At 47.3% G+C, this 23,876-nt stretch overlaps 1 protein-coding gene across 3 annotated transcripts in view; it reads left to right on the plus strand.

Annotated features, from left to right (window-relative positions):
- Positions 1-23,876, plus strand: part of GART (phosphoribosylglycinamide formyltransferase, phosphoribosylglycinamide synthetase, phosphoribosylaminoimidazole synthetase) — a 1,418,226-nt gene that overhangs the window by 184,399 nt on the left and 1,209,951 nt on the right. Inside the window, exon 1 of one of the 3 annotated variants that reach the window (XM_069636265.1) lies at positions 5,446-5,527. The exons of 1 other annotated variant lie outside the window; for it this stretch is intronic. The gene's annotated coding sequence lies outside the window, so the exon portion shown is untranslated. Of the gene's footprint in view, positions 1-5,445; positions 5,528-5,811; positions 5,832-23,876 lie in introns of those variants that run through there. One more of the 3 variants, XM_069636267.1, reaches the window with a different exon arrangement.

A 23,876-nucleotide genomic window follows, 5' to 3' on the forward strand; every position in this document is an offset into this window, starting at 1 on the left:
GTTTAAAAATGTGAATTTGGAAGTACGGTAAAATTGGTGGTAATTACTGCACTGTGATGCTTCCCCTTTAAGGGATGCATGCACGCGGCGGAGTGACGTTGCACTCCGCCGCGTGCAGTATAAATAAAGTGTGCGTTCCCGGTGGCCCAGAGCGACCGGGGAGCGCGAATTTAGCAGACGTGTCCTTGTACGTTCTGTGGCGGGTGGGGGGCCTCACAGACACCCGCGAGAGTGCGGGGAACTACGCAACAGTGGCAACGAAGCAGGATTGCATCCCGGGCCGGGCGGTGAAGTCAGCAGTGATTTTTCTTTTGAAGATAGTTTCACCGTCTGACAACGCCGAAGGCGAGGATGCAAACCACACGGTCGGCGCCCATTTTGTGATCCTGACCTAGGAAGGTCGCAGCTTCATTTTGGAGTGTCAGTAGGCCCTCCAGGGCCAATTTTTGGAAAATCCAGCAGCAGAGGGCTGCTTCCACCACAAGAAGTGGTTTGTGATGAGAATGTCACCAGTTTTCGTCGTGTTTCACTGGGTGTAAGGTGAGGATCCAGGGGATACCTGCTATAGTACTGGGCAACCCTGGGCCCACCTGGCTCAATTATTTGAACTTCCACCCAGATGGGTGTATAAACTGTGGATAGTGGGTGGCACCTCCTGGTGGGTGTTTTCTTGGACTTCAAAAAAAAAAATGTGCTGAGCCAGCTGCGTCCTGGGGAGGAAACATCTACCCTGCAAGGAAGGTGGTATGAGTTGTGGCATTTATGTGTTCTAACCAGGGTGCTTGTGCGCTCAGTGCTATGGATGGTGATGGACAAGCGGCGCCTCAACAACAAGTGGACCAGCAACAACTTCCGGCAGCAGGTAAGATTCAAGCACCCCCTGCTATGGCTGCGCAACAGACCCCCCAGGTGCCCTCCCACCAATGCCTGAGTTTGATATCTAAGGTGCACCATCTAGCTTGGGGCAGCGCTGGAAGATGTGGATGGACAGACTTTAAATGTACTTCAGGGCCACTATGGAGACAAATGATGACAGCAAGGTAGCCACCCTGTTGTACTGTGTGGGGCCGGCGGTGCAAGAGGTGTTCCTGTCGCTTCAACCTTGTGATGCCTCCTACGATGCAGCAAAGGATGCACTCCATGATTACTTCCTTCCACTAGCAAACGCGACTATGAGAGGTTCCTCATGGGGCTGCTCGCCAGAAAGACGATGAAACCTTAGACACTTTCTATGGGAGACTGCAGAGGCTGGCGGTGCCCTGTGCATGGGTCGATCCAGAGACTATGGTCAGAAACCAACTAATCCAGGGGTGCGCATCTGGTAAACTGCGCAGGCAAGTCCTGAGAGAGCCAGGAATAACCCTCCCCCGTATCTTGGAGCTGGGGCAATGCCAGGAAGTGTCCGAACTACGTGCTTCACGCATGGAGGCAGGAGTACGCCCCAGTAAAACAGAAGACATCTGTGCAGTAGGCCGTGGCAGAGGTGCTAGGCGTTCAGGGATGAATCCATGTGAGAGAGGGTCAGGCCCAGTCAAGTCATGCTCAAAGTGTGGCTATGACCTGCCCCACCCTGCGGAGTGCTCATGGGCGGGAAAGACCTGCGGCAGGTGTGGGGGTGTAGATCACTACGCACAGATGTGCTGGGCCGCCATCCCAGTGGTGGTCCCACGAAGTCCAGTGAGGGCAGCGCCGATCGAATGTCACCCAGATTGATCAAGCTGATGAGAACCCAGGTCCGGAGGATGAAGAAGAAGAGGAAGAAGAGAATGTGTTCTTTATCTCCAGTGTGGGTGTTCTGAGAGCAAAGACAAGGAGACAACCTTGATGTCTAGTCCAAGTGAATGAATCCTCTGTCCCGGTCCTCATGGACACTGGTGCATAGGTGAACGTCATGGCCTGAGAGCACTACGACGCTATGGTATGCCCACCCAGCCTGACAACACCCAAGGCACGCATATTCATCTTTGGGGGGCACACCCAATCCCACTGGACGGTGCAATTGTTGTGGATGTGGGACGTGGTGGGTTGGCGATAAGGGCCCGGTTCTACCTCACGCCAGTCAGTAACAACACCTTGCTGAGCTGTGCAGCGGCGGAGGTGCTGGGTATCGTAACATTCGCCTATTCAGGTGCTGCTGGAGAAACATGCAGCTCTCTTTGAGGGGATCGGGGGGATGTCTGGTGAGCCAGTGAAGTTGCACATTGATGATTCGGTACAGCCCATTGCCCTCAAACACAGACGGATCCCATTTCACCTCAGAGAACTGGTGGACAAGGAGTTGGACAATCTGGTTAAGTTGGACATAATTGAGAAGGTGGAGGGCCCGACACCATAGGTGTCACCAATTGTTGTTGGCCGAAAGCCGAAACAACCAGATTCTGTCTGGATTTGTGTCGACATGTGCCTACCCAATAAGGCCATGAAGAGGGAGAGGCACCTAACACCCACCATCGACGACATCATGCCAGAGCTACGGCGTGCCCGGTTCTTCTCAAAACTGTATCTTCATGCCAGATATCATCAGGTGGTACTGCATCCCGAATCCAGGTATATCACCACTTTCACAACTCATTGTGGCCTATACAGATATAAGAGACTGAGTTTCAGGTGTTCTCGGCAGTGCAGATGTTTCAGAACATCATCCAAGGGGCGCTGGCAGACCTGGATGGTGTATCAAATATAAGTGATGACATCCTGGTATTTCACAAGTCTGAAGCGGAACACCTAGTCAAGTTGGCAAAGACATTTGAACGCCTCCAGTCACTGGGTCTTACTCTACACTGCGACAAGTGTGAGTTCCTGAGGACGACCATCGAGTTCTTTGGGCTCATCTTCAGGGAGGGTGGTGTGTCCCCTGGCCCGTGCAAGGTGAAAGACAAGGAGGTGAGGAGCTTCTTAGAGATGGTCACATACTGTGGCCGTTTCATCAAGAACTTTGCAGCCCGATCTGAGCCCCTCCGGGCACTCACCAAGAAGGATGTGACCTGGCAGTAGGGACCGCTGGAGCAGGCAGCGTTTGAGGATATCAAAGGAGCGCTCACGGTGGAGGACATCATGGCGGTTTTTGATCCTATAGACACTCTGGTGGCACGAACACAGGAGGCCAAGTCGGTGCTGGAGCAGCTGTGGAGGGTTGCGGGTTGAGTTGACCTTCGCAGAGACTGGTATACTGCTGAGAGGAGACCGCATTGTGATCCCGCAGAGCAGGACGCAACAGAGGATTGTGTTAGCCCATCAAGTCACCAAGGTGCGGCCAAAACCAAAGCACGCCTCCGCCAGAAGGTCTGGTTCCTGGACCTAGAACAGCGAGTGGAGGAATTTGTGGCTTCATGCGTCTGGTGCCAGGCGGCGTCCCCTGCGCAGAAAGAGCCTGAAATAGAGACCATGCAGCGAAGAACGAAGCCGTGGGAAGTGGTCCACGCCGACTTTGGCTCCACATCAAGGGGCACGCCCTTCCTGGTGGTGGTGGACGAGTGGTCCCGCTACCCGGAAGTGGAATTCATTGAGTCTGTGGCGTTTGACAAGGTGGTGGTGGCCATTGAGAAGATCTTTGCCACGCACAGGCTGCCAGGGTACTGTGCTCTGATAACGACCCACCGTTCTAGGGTGAATGCTTTGCCGGATTGATGGGAGGAGTATGGCGTGCACCACCGGAAAGTCACTCCGTTGTGGCCAAGAGCAAATGGCGAGGCGGAAAGAATGATGTGGACTCTAAACAAGGTGTTTCGCATTGCGCAGGGGCAGGGCAAATGCCTGGAGAGGGCTCTGTACAAGTTCCTGGGTGGGTACAGGACCACCCCGCACACCAACGGGGGTGGCCCCGGCCAAAGCCATGTTCCAGAGGTGCCCACGGGACCTGCTGCCAGAAATCGGGGATTGGGAGCATGCGGTCATTGACAATGAGAAAGTTGAGATAGAGCGAAGTCAAAGCACGGCGCAAGAGAACATCCGGAGAGGACTGAGACTGCAGAGGCTAGCTCCTGGGGATGAGGTGCTGGTGAGGAACCGGCACCCTCAAGGAAAACTGTCCCTGGCCTACGAGCTGGCACCCTTGGACATGGTGGCAGTGAAGGGGTCCATGGTGACTGCCTCCGATGGAACTGTGTCCGTGACCAGGAACGCCAGCTTCTTCAAACGGCTGGGTGAGTCAAGGACTGAAGTGTCACCCAGTGGGCAAATGGTGGAGGTGTCGGACAAGAGTGGTGGCTCGATGAGCCTACCAGGATCCGCAGCCCGTGAGCTGGCGGGTGAAGGGACTCCAACCCGGGACGCAGGGAAGGAGGTACCCCCAGAGGACTGGGCGAGGAAAACCTGCCCGTCTGAACAATGACTGTAAGTGGGAACTAATAGTGTCCGGGGACCCAGGGTGGTTGTTATTAAAGGGGTTCTGTGTGCAGTGAAGTTCTATGTGTGGTAGTAATCCTTTGTTCAGTTGTTTATGAAAAATGAGGAGTGTGATGTTTCCCCTTTAAGGGATGCACACACGCGGCGGATTGACGTTGCACTCCGCCCCGTGCAGTAAAAATAAAGGGGGCGTTCCTGGCCGCGCAGAGCGCACCGGGGAGCCCGAACTGAGCAGACGTGTCCTTGTACGTTCTGTGGCAGGGGGGGCTCACGGACACCCACGAGGGCGCAGGGAACTATACAACACGCACCACCAAACTCTAAATGGGGTCTGCAGTATCTAAATTCTTCTCCGTTCGCATGATGTTGTCCAGTTGCAGCATAGCATCAATTCAAATGAGCTTTTTAGATCGCTATTGTGGAAAATTGTAGCTGTTGCTCTGCCTTTTTGGATTTCAATTTACATTGGAGCTCTACTTTTTTTCAGACCTGGCTATTACTGCTGCCATTATCATACATGCCAACCCTCCCGATTTAGGCGGGAGACTTCTGACTTTTCGTAAAAAAATATTCATAGCTGTCAACCATGTGTCTCGCAAAGGCGGGTGAAATCACCCGATTTTGTTTCTGGCGGGTGAGACGCCCATTGGAATGAATGGGCGTGCATGAGGCTTGGCGGGTGAGTCAGCCCTTTGCAAGGCGGGTGACACCCGCCAAAAGCGGGTGAGTTGAGAGCTATGAAATATTGCTATTTTTCACGTTCTCCCGCCTCTTCACTTTTAGCCCCACTGCATCCCTATGGGAAAATGTGCGACTCCTGATTTCTCAAATGACCCACCAAGGGTAGTCAGAATGTTGGCATGTCTGCATTATGTAAGACTTTCTCAGTGTTGCCAGGTCCGCTTAATATAAACGACATCACACACACGCACACACCTTTAACATTGATGCAGTTTTTGGGAACAGCATAATAGGAGCCTCCGTGTTTTGACATAGAATTTGAGGTATTAAGGTAATGTGTAATATGGCCGCCAGTAATGTACATAGAATACATGCCGACTTTGTGTGTAAAGATGGCCGCTATTACCTATATGTACTAGTAGTCCTTTCTTCATGTCTAATGGTTAAGTGTATCACGTGAAATTACCGAGTGCATTAAACTCGTGGGAACGCATAATCAGAGGTAAGAAGTTGGATAAAGTAGGTTATGCTTAAAGGAACGTGCATGTCACACATATTAGTGATCTTAAAGAGCTCGTGTTTTTTTGACACCAGTATAACACACATGAACGAATTTTATGGTTGTCATTTCTGTGAAAGTGCGAGAAAGCTACGGAAAGTAGGATTTCACTGATTTGAAGGCTGTTATGGTTGCTCGTTTTGACACGTGTGTTATGGGTGACCCTCCCAGTGTGCATTGGATGGGGGATGTGTCCCAGAATGCAGGACGGATTTTAGTAATTCTGAGGTGCACTTGGATATTAAGCGTAAGTATTGTGTGGTAAGGACACACAACAGCCTTGTTTTTTGTTTGTGTTTACCAATATTTCTTTGCCACCTGACGATGATCAATTTAGATTATGCATATGTCGCCTCCAGTGCAGGAAATTGACCGGAGCGGTACTCCGGCAAAAAAATGTCTTTTCGGAATCCCGCTCCCGACTCTCGCAGAACCTGTGCCTCGTGGAGTAGATCGACGCTTTCAGAAGACTCGGCGTTCGCGTTGAGTCGTCTGAAAGCAGTCTGCCCGTGACGAGCCGTCAGAACACCAGTTCAAGACACACAGAAACTGCCGAAACTCTGCATACAGGTTTGCAGATGTTCAAACTGCTTTATAACTCTTTATATGCATTTAGCAGACATATCTTTTTTAGGGTGAGTATTGTGACCCATCAAAACGAATGAGTCAATTTGCTTAAAATGTTTTCTTAATCCCTATAAGATACGTTTAACATTTTAAATTGTGGACATTGTTGTTCCCATAATGCTCTTTGCTTTTATGCAAATCGCCAGGATTGGGTAGAGATACTATGTTGTGCAATCTGGCCTGGGGCAACGCCCCCTCTTTCCAAAGCCCCGCCCCTTATAAGAAGTCACGGTTTCCCCAATAAATGTTTTCTGTTTCCAGCACTGGTCACCTCTAAAACTCATTGTGGAAATGCTGTTAAAATATGAATTTAGCATATTCACTAATGATACAATTTAAAACAACTCCAGTATTCCAAAATGGTTGGAAATTGTAACAAAAGTATCCAGTATCTTTTTTTTAAAAAAAAAATAAATTCGATTTTTTTGGGTTTTCATACAGAACAATTCTCTCGATGGCGAAAAAAAATAAACACACATGCAAGCTTTGGTTACACATCAAGGAATCAAAGAGAAGATATAAAAATGAAGTTCATAATGATTCAATAGGATCCTTTCGGATCAACATAGCTCATACTTTCGGTTATTTTGACCAAGATTCAACAAGTTATCTAGTGGGTACTGTCAGGATTGGGGCGGGGTGTCTGCCTGACTGGGAGTATGTGAGTTTGGACTGTCCATGTGTCGCGCCTCTCTAATGTGTTGTTTCCGCCGAGTATCTATTCAAGAAATCTGGCCACAGAATCTCACATTGTGTCGATTTGCCATGTAGGGACGCCGTTATTTTTTTCCATGGTGCATATGTTCATTGCCACATTGACCCATTCTTTCTCAGTGGGGGTTGTGGTAGATTTCCACTTCATTGCTAGAAGAGCTCGGGCGGCAAGCAAAAGGTGCAGGGCCAGGTCCCGAACTCTTCTCCATTCATCTTCGTGTTTCTCGAGTCCAAACAGGACAAGATGAAGATCTACCAGCCTCTGGATGCCATCTAGGTCCCTGATCCACCCCAGGACTTCATCCCAATAGACCTTGGTTCGTGGACAGTCCACCACATATGCCAATAGTCAGCAATTCCACCGCATTCACGCCAACACAGGGGGCTGGCTGTCTGGTACATTCTGGATAGCTTATATGGATCGCATTGCCACCTGTGTAAAAGCTTGATTGCGTGGAGTTTATATTGGCATGATATGGCGGTTTGGAATGCTGCTCGGCACAGTTTGTCCCATGTTTTGTGGTCGATGTCTGTCCCCAGGTCTTTCTCCCATCGTGCTCTGAGATGCTCCGTATTGCCTCTACCTGCTTCTATCAGTGTTCTGTACATAGCTGATATTAGACCCCTCATATTTGTTCTGGAATCAAGCAACTTTTCAAAGGGGTTAAGTTCTCTACTCAATTTGTCTTTCCATTGTTGTTTTGTCAGCACTCCCTTGATCTATAAGAAATGGAATGTGGACAGTACTCCTATTCCTAATGCTTCTGGGAGTGTAATGAAGGATTCACTTCGTACGAGTTGGTCCACTCTTTCCAACCCCGCCTCGTACCAAGCCTAAAATCTCTCAACATTGGGGATATGATTGTTTATGCCCGGGGACCATAAGTGGCTTAGTGGTGATGGCCATGTGGTGTTTTTTCTCATCTCTGTACCTTCTTTCCATATTTCCCAAATAGTTGCTAAGATTGGTTGTGCTTTTGACCTATTTGCTATTCTCCTTCTCGGGGGCCCATAGCCACTCTGAAACTGTTGCTGGATACATATAATAGTTATCCATTGCAAGCCACTGTGGCTCTTTCTGATTACGCAATTGCGGAATGAGTACCCGCAGTTGGGTTGCTTCATAATATCGTTTGAGATCTGGAAGGCCTACCCCGCCCTTGTCTTTAGGTAGTGTCAAAGTGTCATAAGCTATTCTAGCCTTTTTCCCCTGCCGCAGAAATGTTAGGATCGCTTTCTTGACCTCAAAAGAAATAGTGTCTTAGGATTTTATTGGGGAGCATTTGGAAGGGGTGCAGAAACCTAGGGAGACAGACCATTTTTATCGCATTGAGGCGACCTAGCCAAGATATTGTGAGTTTATTCCATCTAGCTAGGTCCGCATGGAAGTTTTCAAGGAGTTTCAGGAAGTTGGCTTCGTATAGGGTTCCTATCTGTTTCGTAATTTGTATCCCCAAGTATTGTAACTTATTATGTTCGAGGGTAAGGACCATAGAGGAGCATCTGGTTTCGTTTTCCTCTGCGGTTCCTTTTAGTGGGAACAATATTGACTTGGTTTGATTAATTTTGAATCCAGATATCTGGCCGTATTCTTCAAGGAGGAACATAGCTCTGGGAATGGATGTTTCTGGATTGGTCACGTGCAGGAGAATCATCGGCACAAAGTGCCACTTTGTATTCGATCTGGCCTCGATGCATTCCCTCTATTTGGGGATCCGCCCTTATCTTTTGTGCCAATGGTTCGAGTGAGAGAGCAAACAGAATGGCTGACAAGAGGCATCCCTGCCTGGTGCCTCGCTTTAGGTCGAACCAACTGGAATATTCTCCGTTTACAAATACAGAAGCTTTAGGTGTCGTATATATTGCCTGGATTCCTCTCCTAAATTTGGGCCCGACACCGATCTTGCGCAGGACGTACATCCGGAAATCCCAGTCAACTCTGTCAAAGGCCTTTTCTGCGTCGATGGAGAGCAAAGCGGGGTCATTGCTCATGTTCTTAGAGGCATGTACCAAATGCAGAGTCTTGCGCATAGTGTCAGCCCCCTGCTGGCCTAGTATAAAGCCCACTTGATCAGGGTGGATAAGATGAGGCATGAATGATTCGATTCTAGCGGCCAGGACCATTGCATAGATTTTAGCGTCTCCGTTTACTATGGATATGGGGCGATATGATCTGCATCTTTTGGGGTCTCTTCCCTCCTTTGGGATCACCATGATGAGGGCTCTGACAAAGGAGTCCGGTGGTTTTCCTCTTTCCAGGATTTCATTAAATAATTCAACCAGAAAGGGGGTGAGTTGCGTACTGAAGGATTTATATAAACCGCCGTGTATCCATCTTCTCCTGGGGACTTGCCTAGGGTTAATCTTTTTATCACATTCTGTATCTCTTCTCCTGTTATGGGAGTTTCCAGATAGACCGATTCAGCAGGTGCTATTTTGGGCATATTGATATTTTCTAAATAAGACTCAATGTTGGGCGGGTCTGGGTCTCTTTCTGGGGTATATAATGTTTCATAGAAGTCGGCAAAGGCTTCGGGTATGGTGGCTTTTTTTATTTCTGTATTGGGTCTCCTTTCTATTATCTCTTGGACTCTACATTCTGCTCGTTGTTCCCTCAACCTGGCCGCAAGTATTGCATCTGCTTTGTCCCCTTTCTCATAAAATGTTTGTTTTAATAATAGGAGTTTGCGTACTATTTGATCATGTTCTAGGAGGCGGAATTCTTCCCTTTTTTTTTTTTTGCTTCACTGATCTTAGCGGGGTCTAATGTGTCTCCATTTTTCGCCTCTTTATCTAGTATATTGATTTCTTCCAAGAGCTTATTTTCGATCAAGGTCCTCTCCCCTTTTTTCCTGGCTCCCTCTCTCATAAGGATTCCACTCCACGTTGCCTTTCCCGCATCCCAGATCCCTGTTTAGAGACCTCCCCTGTATCATTGATTCTAAAGTATTGAGTAATTTCAGTTTCCATCTCTGTCTTGAAGATGGGGTCTTTCCATAGAGTCTCATTACACCTCCATTTACACCTCCATTTCCCGCTTCTAACTGGCAACTGCTCCCATTGCATGTCAGCGCGCACCATATCATGATCAGAACATGTGATTGGGGTAATCGCTGTGTGTGTTGTCGTGTTATATAAATCTTTGGTGAGGTAGATGTAATCAATGCAAGTATAGGTGTTGTGTGGGGTTGAAAATAAGGTGTAGGCTTTTTCAGTGGGGTGCAATCGTCTCCATACATCATTCATTCCATATAAATCCTTCATCCCTGTGAATTTGGTGTGCTCCTCTCTGGTTCTGTCTCGTGTTTCGGGATTGCCAGTTTTCCGGTCTAATGTGGGATCAGCCCATATATTGAAGTTGCCTCTTAAGATGACATGACCGGAGGATTCTAACAAAATTTTGGGAATTATCTTAGACGGGAATTTCTCTTGATTCACATTGGGGGAATAGATTGTGGCGATTGTGGTGGATACATTTCCAATGGACCCTGACACTAGTAAGGGCCGGCCTTCCATATCTGACCACGTCTTGGTAGTCCTGAAGTCTAACCCCTTCCTGATGAGGATTCCTACTCCTCCCTTTCTCAATGCGCCAGAGCCCCAGAATTCTATCCCGCTCCGTTTTCCCAATACAGACCTTTTATCGCCCTTCATATACTTGGTCTCTTGCAAAAGAAGAATGTCAATTTTTGTTCTGAGATTCTCTGTACACCAGCAATCTCTTGGTTGGCGAGTTAAGGCCCTTAACATTAAGCGTTCCCACCCTTATGGAGCCCCTGCTATAGGATTCAGCGGTCGTCATAATCATGAAATCTGGGATAGCACATATTATTCAATTGTTTCCGCCAACTTGTCCTTTTTTCCAATAACCACCGCACATTTCTGTTTTTTCGATATTCTGCACTATCCCTTTCCTCAGCGTTTTCCCTTGCCCGTGTTTCCCCTCCTGCCCTTCCCCTCCCTCCCTACATGTGGTGGCGTTCAATCGGATCCAGTTGATAGCACTGGTCTGGCCTCGAACCATGATTGGGGACCGTTACCTCACGGTCCCTTTACAAAAATAAAAATCATTATACTAATAAATGAGCCCCCACTAACCCTTCTTTGGAATTACCATGTGGTGCCATACCGAGCATCAGCCCCTATGGTCTTTATACAGTCAGTATTTATGTTCATTATTATCAATCAACTGTTAAATTAAATGTACCATGCTTGTCGAGGACTAGTTGTCCCCTTCAGGTGAGATGTTGCCTCTGCGATATTTCCTCGAGCCCTTCACCTTTTTTCTCCGTGGGCCCTGAATACGCCATTCTCTCCCATCTTTCGCAGATTCATTCCGCTCTTCTTTGTGTCCTTGTGGACCCAGCAAGTCCGAAATGCATGATTTTAATGTCTTTCTCTGAGCTCAATCTGATCTTGGTGCCTTCATGCTCAAAGGAGAGGGAGAAGGGGTATCCCCATCTATAGTGGGTGTCCTGTTCTTTCAGCCATTTTGTGAGAGGTTTACACATTTTACTGAGAGCTAAGGTCAGGGAGGAGAGATCTTGATTTATCGTTATTTGTGCTCCACCTAAGGTAATGATGCCGGCATTCCTTGCTCTCTCCAACATTCTGGCTTTATCCTGGTACCGGTGAATCCGTGCAAGAACTGATCTTGGACCTCCAGGTGGCCCATCGGCTCTATGAATGCGTTCCGTTTTGGGCTCGTCGATGGCTTCGTCCGCTAATAGGAGTTTGATGATGTTGTGGAGCGTTGTTTTGAGGTCCTCCTCCGTCTCCCCTTCTTGTTCTGGGATCCCAAAAATGCGCAAATTGTTCCTTCTCTCCCGATTTTCTAAATCATCCATCTTAAGTTTGAACTCCTCCTCTCTCTGCTCCAATTCTGTTATTCTGTGGGCCAGTTGCATTTCTAAGGTATCTATTGAGGCTTGGTTATCCAGCCGTTGCCTAAGTTTGTCGATTTTTTTTGGCGCCTTTATTAGCCCCCATATTCTTTATTTCTGTCAGTAAAGCAGCTATATCTTCTTTCGTGGTGTCAGTTTCTGCACTCGGATTTGATGTTGCCACCCTGGGATCGGCAAGCAAAGAATTGTTGGGTTATATGCGTAGATGGCAAGCTTCTGTTGTACGTTCATACACTTGATTCAGATCTTTCAGTGTTCCCTTTGGGGTTTTGGGTGACAGGGGTACTACCACCGAAGAGGCATACGAGGAGGCACACGCCCCTAATATGGGGGCCCAACCCTCGGTCTTGATGGTATTTGTTAGGTTATTAACTCCGAAGCATGTCTCCTATCCCTCGCTAGGTAATGGTATCTCGTGGGAAGTGCTTCAGTGCGGGGCAATGAGGAGTCGCACAGGTGCTTCGATGTAACTTTGCACTCTTTCTAACTTTGCATCACTTTGATCTAGTTCACTTCTGTTCCATTCAGGGGGCTAGTGGTTAATATCACTTCGTGATCCCTCTTAGTTGTGCTCCTCTGTGTTTAGTTATTCTGTGGTGTATGCTCCAGGTTTGCAAGTACTGTTCTCCAGGGTACGGGGAGAGGGTTCACGTTATGTTCTTTTGTTTTGTTTCCCTTCTTTCTCCGCGTTTTGTGGGATCAGTGCAGGATCAATGTCCAGTACGGGGGATTTCAGAGTGATTGCAGGTAGCGGACTTGCCTAAGTTTCTCCGCTTTGTAGCTCATTTTGTAGACATGCTTTCTTTCTCACTGGTGTCTCAAAATGGCTGGGGAGTTCGTGATACACCTACTGTGTTTCCTCCCCCTCTTCATATGCTTTTGGGGGTCCCCACGTTTAGAGCAGCTATTCTGTAGGCAAGCGTAAGGTCTGACGTACGATTCACTGTAACGTTTGTTATACTGCACTTATGAGTGCAGGAGGCGGCGGCTGGCGCATGGTTGTACATGATCAGCGAGGGAGTTGCAATGTGATTAACACGGCTGACGTACCTTTTAGAACGTGTGTCTGTCAGATCAGGCCGACCCTCACGTCCGTGTCTACGGGTTCCGTGGAGGGGCAGTCTTCTCCATGGGATAGCGCCGCCACAGGGGTGCAGGCTCCTGGGCTCTGCACTTGCGCTGTTCCGTTCCGTGACCCTTCGCGTGGGGGGGGCCTGAATGCCCACAAAACTGGGCTCTATTTGGAACGGTGTGCGTTGTTCGGCCCCACGCACTCTCCAAGTGAGGGTGCCAGGAGACTCTGGTTGGCGGTACTGTGTGGTCTGGGGCTCGAGTGGCCGACACCTCGGGTTGCTCTGTGCCGGAGTTGGATGCCACTCACCGTCCAGCCACGATGTAGTGTGCGGGCCGCGGGTAGCTGGTGATCGACCCGCTTCAATCAGCACTGGTGCTGCTGTTAGTCCGTTTAGTGCCTCTGTCTATGTCTCTCCAGGGTGTCATCAGAGTACTATCCGTCGCAGCGTCTCCCGTTTCATTGAAGTTCACGCGGGGCTGGTGTGTATTACGCACTTGTGGCGTGAATCGAGCACTGCAGCCTTTCTCTGTGATTTTTCGTGCGATTTCCTTTGGGTTTTTGTTCACTTCATACCGGTTACCATCCCATCGCTTATTCCGTCGAGTGCACTCAAGGGGGGGCCTGTAGTGGGGGCTCAATCCGCATTTCCAGGACCTTGGGTCGGAGCTCACACAGAGGTGTTATTCATCTGTGCGCCCCCTGGTGGCCAACCCACCTATCCATGCAGTGTCTTTTTAAAAGAATGTTGTAATACCCTAATGGAAGATTTTCTCCCAGAAAGCGTGATAATTGAATTCGCCTGTAGGACTGCATTGGAGCTAGAACATTTTAGGAGGGAGAATGTAAAAAATAGTAAAGTTTTTGAAGGAAAAAAAGGTAGTCTCCCTCCTAAATCGCAGAGGGCTGCTATTAGGCAAGATTGTATATAGTATCTCCATGTGGGAGACTACACCAGCTTTGTCCTCTTGGCTATAGTTAACCCAACCTTTGGTATAGGCCTGTACTACACAAGTTGGTAGTGTGACTGAGCAGCCAGGCTTATCTCAAGAGGGGTCAATGTGAGCTGTAGGGTTGCAACATAGTTTCACAGTGACAAGTATCCAAATAACATTTAGACTCGAGGTTTCTTGATTACATTATTATTTATTAATTTAACAGTTTAAAATAAGCCTTCTTTAGAAGGGAGCAAACATGTAACACTTAAATATACTTCAAAATACACACTCTCAGTTTCAATAAATCAGTAGATGCTGTTTTGGGATGGCACATCGACACTTCCTACACCCTGAGGTGACTTCAATAATTAGGACACTGTGGACATTGATATATCACTGGTACATTAAGAGCAATAGTGAGTTGGAAAAGGTTAGGGAAGGAAACAATGGTTAACAAGTTTCTTAAACAGGTAAGCACTTTCGAACCCCCCTAATGCAATGAAGATTAACTCTTTCCCAGCTATACAAGTAGATGATGTATGACTTTTTGGAGGGACATATCAAACACAATGTCAGAGGTTAGAAGAGTATTCAGGGAGCCAGGACAGTCGATGTCAATTGAGCAAAGTCTAGGGGAGCCGTGGCACTTCTTGAAGGTAAGTAAAAAGTCTTGCACAATATTTATAGAGTGTTTTGTTGCAAAAGAAATCGCTGTTGGGCCACAAGCTGGGAGGCTTGTGAAAGGCAAAGCTGCAAGCAACTCTGCAAAAGGCAGCAAAAGTAAGTCTCAACTGAGAGCAAGCAAGCTACACATTATGTTCATAATTCAGAATATGAAGCAATGCCCAGCAGGCGCAGTATTTGGGGGCAATACTGAGTGTTAGCCATTATAGAAATTTTAGCACAATATTCCAGTCTTCGGTAAACAAGGAGTGATCGCCCTGTAAGCAATATGTCATCCATTCTAGTGACAGGAAGTTCCATACTTTGGAAAACCATTCTGTGACTTGAGGTGGATCTCTTTGCTTCCAGTTCTGAGCGATAACAAGTAGTGCTGCTAGTTGCAATATTGCATTCGCTTTCTGAATGGCTTTCTGCCGCTGTCTAAAATCTTCGTCCATCATGATTAGTAAACTGGCTCGTAGAGAGCGGGGTGAGTGAATGGAGAACATTTTACATAAATATGAGTTCACCTCTTCCCAGTATTTTGTCAATTTTGGACAGTTCAGCCATATGTGTTCCCAGTTCCCCATCTGACCACATTCCCTCCAACATTTATCAGGTATAGTAGGTTTCATTTGAACAAGGCGAGCTGGTGTGTAGTGCCACTGCACCATGCGTTGAAGCCAAAATTCTTTAATTTGAATTGATCTGTTAAGTTTGGAAATTGTTTTCCACAGTGCTTCCCATTTCTGATTGGTGATCTCGTGCCCCTGTGTGACCTGCCAATGTTTTTTTTTATAACTGATCATTTTGGGTGAGCACTTCCCCAATATTTTATATACATTTGAGATAAGGGCCTTATTCCCTCGATTAGATGACACATATTGGATGTTAATTTCCTAGTGGCAGCTGCCTTGATCGGAGGAGCTAGAATCCAGTGTCTCACCTGGAAATATTGAAACCTATATTTTTCATGGAGGCCCAACTCTGGTTTTACCGTTTCCTCCAGAAACCAATCTCTGCTTCTTGCACCCAGCTGCCTTCCATTCCCTGAATGCGTTTGGATCTAAGCCCAGAGTGAACTGGGAATTATAGATCAGGGGTCTGGACGGTCAGGGAAATGTTGTTATACTGTGCTTTTTGACTGCATCATCTTTTTGACTGCATCATCCCCAACTGTTTTCCACTGTGTTCGTAATTGCACTCTTGTGTATTTTGGCCGGGCGGTCTGATTTTGGTAATCATAGTGTGCCCTTAATTTAGGTCTGCCCACAGCTAATTCCATCTGTACCCAACGCTTCTCAAGTGCACCCATGGACCATTTCTTAATCACCCGAATTTGACCCGCACAACAGTAAAAGAAAAAATTAGGAAGACCCACCCCACCCCACCCTTATTGGATGGCAACATCAATGTAGTTAAAGCTATCGCAGGGTTTTGTTTTGCCACACGAAGGTCGAAACAACCCTGTGTATTTTACGGAAAAAAGATTGTGGAACCTTGATGGGTAACGCCTTAAATAAGTAGCGTGCTCTGGGGAGAGTGACTATTTTCACAGAATTAATTCTGCCCAGCCATGAGATCATGAGTGGGTCCCATTTATTTAAGTTGAGATTCAATATCTTTTAACAGGGTAGGATAATTAGCTGTGTTTAATCCTTTGAGTGATGGAGTGATTTTTACCCCTGATGGTGTTGTTGCCTCTTTTTCCCATCCAAATCGTGTCCTTGCCTGCAAGTCTAAAGTTTCCTCGAGAGCTAATGATACATTTTAAATCTCAGATTTATATATATTTTCAAACCCGCCACAGCCCCAAATGTTTCCAATGCATATGTGGCTTCCTGTATTGTGTTTGATGGTTCTGTTGCCATAAGTAGCATGTCGTCTGCGTAACTCATTATTTTGTGTTGGATTCTGCCGAACGTGACCCCTTTTATTCCCTCGGTTTGTCTAACTTTGGCTAATAGGCAGTCCAAATGTAGCGCGCATAACATGGGGAGAGAAGAAATCCCTGCTTAGTACCACGTTGAAGAGGAATTGGAGAAGATAAATGGCAATTTTTTTGAAAATTCAGTTTTATTGAACTATTTGGGTTATGCCATTAATAAAACAACCATACAACCACAAGAATAGGCTCAAGTGCTTTCACAACCTTCCCCCCCCCTTCCCTCTGTCCATCCCTCCTCCCCCCTTCCTCTCCCCCGTCATGGTTCCTAAAATAACAATTACGGCAAGGGTCCAACACAGTATAATATGATATATTACAAATAGTGGATAGTCCTCGTGTAGGCGCTCAAAACGTATGGCCCGGATCACCAGGATTGAGTCCTCCGCCTCGTCGAGCCCCCCCAGTCCTTGGGGCGGGGTCCGGTAAGGCCGACATCCAAGTCAAGTGGTCGCTCTAAAATGTTTCATAGTACTCAGACCGCCCTCCCATATTTATCAAAGAAAGGGAGCCATAGGCCCCCAATATTGGTTTTAGATTTGTCAATTAAGTGGGTAAGGAATTCCATGTCGTATATGGCGCAGAGTTTAACAACCCACTTCCTTTCCCCCGGAGGTTGGGCAGCCTTCCACCTTTGGGCCCAACAACACCTGGCCGCCACCAGCAACCCCTGGCCGCCACCAGCATGACCTGTAGCATGTGGTCATGTGTTACTTTCGGGCCTCCTTCATGACCTGTAGCATGTGTTACTTTCGGGCCTCCTTCAACTTCAGTGCCCAACAAGACCAACCATGGGGATAGAGTTTTTTCAATTCCGTCCACCTCTTTTATCCAGGACAGGACCTCACTCCAGTAAGTTTGTGCCACATGACATTTCCACCACATGTGTACATAGTCCCCCTGCTCAGTGTGGCACCTCCAACAATGTGGGTCATAGCACTTCCTCATCCGGGCTATCCTCTGTGGGGGGGTAATGCCATGTGTTGATCAGTTTCAAGGCCTGGTGGCGATATTGGGGCGCAGCTGTAGAGCGATTGGCTTGTCTTCACATTTTGGTCCACCTCCTGTTGGTGATGGGTGTACCTAGGTCTTTTCCCCACTGTACCTGGGCGGGAGGGGGATCCCGTGAGGTAGACAATAACAAGAGGCCATAGAACCTGGATATTACCCCTTTGGTTCCCTTATATGTAATCCAGAGTTTCTCGAAGTCTGTTAGGTCCCTCCTAAGAGTGTTTCCCCATCTATTTTCAGTAAGGGCCCCTTTCTGTTGCAAATATCGAAATGGGGAGAGGTTGCTCAGGCCCAGGATCTCTTTAAGATCTCTGAGGGATATGAATGCTCAGTCTACCCAAAGCTGCCCTGCCCTGCTCAAGCCCGCTTCATACCATTGTTGGAAAGCTAGTGGTTCATCGATCCCATCCATGAGTGGAGGAGCCCAAATACAGCTCAGAGGCTAGGGCCATGTCGTGAGCCATCTAAAGTAACCTCCCTCTTTCCATATAGACCACAGTACCCCCAGGACTGGGAGATTCAGGATACTCCTCGGGATGCGTGCTTTGGGGACCCAGAGCCATTCGTTGAGGTTAACCGGGGGAAAGAGTTTGTTGTCCAATGCTACCCATTGTTTCTTTGTGCCCTGTACGAAGTGGTCAACCAGGATTCGCAGTTGGGCTGCCTTGTAATATGTGTCTAAGTCTGGGAAGTTCACCCACCCGCCCCCTCCCCGACTTTGGGCCTTGTAAGTACATCATAGGCAGTTCTATGGGACTTCCCTGCCCAAAGGTAGCGCAGGAGGGCGCGTCTGACCTCAAGGAGGAAATGGCTTGGGTATCTGGGTCGGGAGCATGTGCATACGTTTTTAGGCAATTGATGGGGTTAGTACTTGCATGTCAGGGCAGGGACTGGGTGGGAGTGATTACAAGGATACTAAGGGGCAGGAGACAGCTTATTCTCACAGCACTCCTTTACTGTGCGGTTTCAGATGTGAAGGAGAGAGTTAACTGCTAGTAACATTGAAGCTGCACTAGAATAGTCTCATTAGAATGTGTGAAGAAGTTAGAGGACCCCACACAAGTAAGTTTGCTCTGACCCCACAATCTGTGAAGTTGGCACCTCTCCCACATTTAAAGGGTTAGACCTCCTCCCCCCCAACATTTTGACTTGGCTCCACCCCTGCTTCCTTGTAGATCGCTATATGCAATGAAGAGGGCCAGGGCAAAAGTAAAAATTCAGTAGAACAGCATGCTTAGATTTGGTACAGAGCAAAGTTAGAATCAATCTGCTACTTGCCTACTAGATAAAGGCACAAAACGTGTTTAGCCCCAATCCGGGCTTGTATTTTTTTCTGGTGTGAAGGACTCTAGGGGCTTTCCTACAGTGTTGCTAAAGTGCTGGCTAATAACCAAAACTGAAAACGCGACTTAGCATTTTCCAAATAAAACACGGAGGGAATGTTATCAATGTCTGCATCTGCCTCACTGGGCCTCCTGGTCTGTCTTTATTCCCTTGACAAATTTACCATCCTTCCAATCACAGAGCTCTAACAATCATCTGGAGATCACTCATACTGTCCAATAATCTGCACATATTAATTGGCCTTCCCAGCCCCTGTATATTTAAAGGTGATGACTGCTGCCAACACCATTTCAATTGGATTGTGATACCATATTATCCCCTTGCTCCTCGTCATATCTCACCCCTTCCTTACTCAACGGGTTTCCAACCAATCCCAGTCTATTTCTGGCATTTGCTGGGTTAACCATTGCCCTGGTGTGTGCCGCAGGTAGGCCTTCCAGAGGTCAATGCATCACCAACAATTGTAGTGTGATAGTTGAGAATTGCACAGACACTCATACCGCACATGAATACACCAGAGGCAGGCAGGCAGGACGGCACACCTACCCTACCCCACAATCTTATACCATAAAATGCCATGTGCAAGCCAGTGCATCATCATTCACTTCAGACAGCACCATTCAGGATTTGCAGGGTTATCTATCACTGCAGTAAAACGCACCAGGTAAGTGATGCACAGGGAAACAGACTTCCCTGCCACGGTTACTCACTTCTCAAACACCACAGATGTATATCCACCCAGTCAACCTTGCTCCGCTCATCACCAGGACTACTCACTTCCCACCCAACCCATACCAATCATAAGTAACACTGCACAATTCAAATGAAATCAAGCAAAGCGGTCCTTAAAGTCACACAATGTCATGTAAATGGCAATGGTGCACTTTATAAATATCCTGTGAAACAAATACAACATAACAATTACGAGTGGCTTTAGATGGGGCCGAAAACACAAGATTTCTAGCAAGGGATATCGTACATTTAGACAATATGAAACAGCAATTTTTCAAGCTAAATAACGTTTTTGTTTTTTAGCTGCAGACAAAAAGGTGCACAGGTGTTAGTACTGGTACCAGACAAGATAATCACTAGGACACACTTACAAAGGCCTTTTCGTGCCTTCTATATTTTCGCATGAGAAACAGTGGCCTTAAAACCTTTGGGAATGGAATTCTGCAAGTTTGGAATCTACCGACAACGATTTTAAATGAGCATAAATGCTGCAAGATGTACATGTTTGTGCCACACAATATTTCCATTTTTGGCTGCAAAATTTGGAAATCAATGAATATTCTGAACTTCGGTACAAGGAGAGACAAGGCTCAGTGTTCGATGGTCGTGTTTGTAGCGCTTTTAATCAAATATGTCTGTCTGGAATTGCCAACCTCGCCCAATTAAGCATTTACTTCTTGCAATGTGCCCTCTGCCTCGAGAAAATGAACATCTGGGCTGAACATAATCCGGATGTCCAAACTCAAGATCACAGCAGGAAACCTCATTTAAGGTCGGCTGCTCACGTCCTTGTCAATTTAATTATTGTAGGCAAGATGTGCTCCAAACCATGCCACCTCCCGAATGGGTGCCATGGCAAGCCATGCAATGGGGGTCCCTGTTTGATCCATAGTTGGGTGAGCTGCTTCTGAACTCGGGACACCCACGCAAATCTCTTATCTCCGGCTAGGTCCAACCCCTCCCAACACCCCCTGCCTCCACTCCTATTCTAATGCCCCCCCCCCTTACGAAACTCCATCTCTCTCCACCCCAGCCCCACTCTTTGTTGCTCCACCAAAGCGCATTAGGCCACCTGTGTTTTATTACAAAGATAACCCTGATGGGTCAAAGAGGCTCTAACCCACACTGCCGACCTTGGTGTGTCCACATGGATTTATGGTGCGTGAAGGAGGTGAGATGGCTACATATAAAGTACACGAATAAAGGTGAAATGGACGAGTGGAATTCACCTTGGAAATAGTAAGAGTGTACAGTAAAAAAAAAAGGAATCCAGAGAGACCACGTTACTCCTGTGCCCTCACCTGCACATACATGCAAGACTCGGGCGCGCGCACTCAATCACACCTTTATTTGCTAGGCAAATGAGACAAATGCTGCCAATGTAATTACGTAGGCACATAAAATATGACATGTTCTCCTTACTCTCGCAGAATGAGGGGAAATAAGCGGCCCGTGGGACAGAACAGAGTCCAACAGACGGAAAGAAAGAACAGGGTCAAGTCACCGCACCAGAGCAGAGTAAGTACCCGAAGGGGGAAGCGGCCTGCGGGACAGAACGGAGTCGGACAGAGGGAAAGAAAGAATGGGGTCATGTCACCGCACCAGAGCAGAGTAAGTACCCCAAGGGGGAAGCGGCCTGCGGAACAGAACGGAGTCAGAGGGAAAGAAAGAATGGGGTCACTCACGTCACCGCACCAGAGCAGAGTAAGTATCCAAAGGGGGAAGCGGCCTGTGGGACAGAACAGAGTCAGACAGAGGGAAAGAAAGAACGGGGTCACTCACGTCACTGCACCAGAGCAGAGCAAGTATCCAAAGGGGGAAGCGGCCTGTGGGACAGAACGGAGTCGGACGAAGGGAAAGAAAGAACAGAAGGGAAGAAGAAAAACAGTATAGCGGTCCTTTGTTGGGGGGGGGGGCTGCTCACTCACCTTTTAAAATCCTTGGCACAGCACTGGCAACAGGATTTTTAATGGTGCCCGAATGGAGTGCTGCTCAACTGTCTCTGACAGTGAGGTGGTTTCATGTGCCTTCGCGAACAATCAATTCTGGAATGTTCCAGTCTGGCTGGGCCCGGGCAAACTCCACCTCCCCCAAGCTGCAAACTCCACCTCCTCGAAGCATGGTGACGCAGCCCAGACCACTCTGGGCCCAGGCAAACTCCACCTCCTCCACCCAGCAGGCCCCTTCCTGAAGCCCTAGAAACCGAAGCAGACTCATGCTGGGTGCTGCTGACGGGGCCATCCTCCTCCTAGTCGGACCCTAGTTCATTCGGCACATTACCAGCCCAGCCAACGGGTCCCTAAAAAAAAAAAAACAATTTGAAAAAAAAATGTAAAAAAATGATTTGTGGTAAAATGTGCAATATGCACGGCTCCCAAATCAAAGGTGCGCGGCCACACAGGCGCGCACCTTACAGGGAACGTTGGCTATGACCAGTTTGTAGTTCCCAAATGGGTAGATAAAGGCGACCTTCGAAATATGGTAAACCCTCTTGAATAGAACAATTGGAACCCTTTATTTCCCAGGCCTCTAACTCGGAAGTGGTCATGCTAAGTCAAATCTTTGACTTCAGATCTTCTTCAGAAAATCCAGTGACTCCCAGCATCTTCTCTTCTAGGACAATGTTCACTGGATCCGGAATAATTTGAACATCCTCACTCTGATACGTGATAAGGCATCCGCCTTGCCATTATGTACCCCAGGGCTGTAGGTTATAACAAAATAGTATTCTGCAAAAAACAATGCCCGATAGAGTTGTCGTGAGGACTGGGCTTTTGCATTGCGTAAATATTTTAGGTTTCTGTGGTTGGTAAGAACTGTGATGGTGTGACGGGCCCCTAATAAATGGTGTCTCCATTCTTTAAAGGCATTCTTTATTGCTAATAATTCTTTATCTATGATAGTGTAATTTAACTCTGAAGCCTAGAATTTCTTTTGACCATAAGGCCAATGGATGCAGTTGTTCGGTTTGAAGATTCTTTCGGGACAATACTGCTCCCATAGCAGCACTGGATGCGTCGGTCTCTACCACAAACTGTAAATCTGGCTGTGGGTGTCTTAAAACTGGAGTGGTTGTAAATTTAGCCTTTAAAGTCTGGAATGCCTCTTCTGCTTCTTCGGTCCAGGCTAATCTCTTGTGCTTTCAGAGTAATTAAGTTATTGGGTGGGCTAACTGGGAAAAACCTGAAACAAAACCTCGATAAAAATTGGCGAATCCCAGGAAACTTTGAACTCCTTTCACCGACGTAGGGGAAGGCCAGCTTAAAACTGCTTCTACTTTTCTGTTGTCCATTTGAATTCCCAAAGGTGACAAAATGAATCCCAAAAATTCCACTGAGTTCACATGAAAGGAGCACTTTTCCAATTTGACGTACAACTGGTGTTGTAGCTTCGCAAGTACTGCTCCAACATGAGCTATGTGCTCCTGGGCAGAGGCTGAGTAAATTAAGATATCATCAATGTACACTACTGCACACACACACATAATTCACGTAGAACATCATTCATGAAGTTCTGAAAAGCTGCTGGAGCATTGCATAAGCCAAAGGGCATAACTTGATACTCGTATAGTCCATATTTTGTATGAAAGGTGTTTTTCCATTCATCCCCTTCTTTAATTCTCACTAAATGATAAGCTCCCCGAAGGTCTAATTTTGTAAAAACGTTTGCATCTTTGACTTGGTCCATTAACACTTGGATGAGTGGAAGGGGTTATCTGTTCTCGACTGTGATCTGATTTAGCGCATAATAGTCTATGCAAATACGAAGGTCCCCTTCCTTCTTTGGCATGAAGAACGGAGGAGAGGCCACCGGGGACTTGGATGGCCAAATAAAACCATTGGCTAGGTACTTATCCAAATAGGTCTTCAAATGTACATTCTCTTGCTTGGTTAAGGCATAGATCCTACTACATGGGGTTTGGGGACCCTGGGTTTAGATCAATTTGACAGTCATAGGGCTGATGGGAAGGCAGTACATTGGCCTGTTCCTTTTCAAATACTTCTTGACAATCTTGATACGCTGGTGGTAGAATTCCAATTAACCATAAGGCAAGGTTTTTGCTAGAAATCGCTTGGACCTCGTTTCCTGAATCTTCTTCGTTGCAGTAACATTAGTTTTTTCACTCTTCGGTGAATACCAAGGTTCTGGCACACTAATCAATCTGTGGATTATGTTTTTCCAACCATGGGGATACCTAAGATTATGTTTAACTGCAGAGCACTTAATAGGTCAAACGAGATCTTTTCTCGATGTCCATCCTGGCAAGCAAAGTACAGACTTCAATACACTTCGCCACTGGTCCGGATATTAGCTGTGTACCATCAACTGCTGTGACATTCTC

This window comes from Ambystoma mexicanum, chromosome 7p, assembly GCF_040938575.1.
Source record: "Ambystoma mexicanum isolate Mex_15411 chromosome 7p, UKY_AmexF1_1, whole genome shotgun sequence".
NCBI lineage: Eukaryota > Metazoa > Chordata > Amphibia > Caudata > Ambystomatidae > Ambystoma > Ambystoma mexicanum.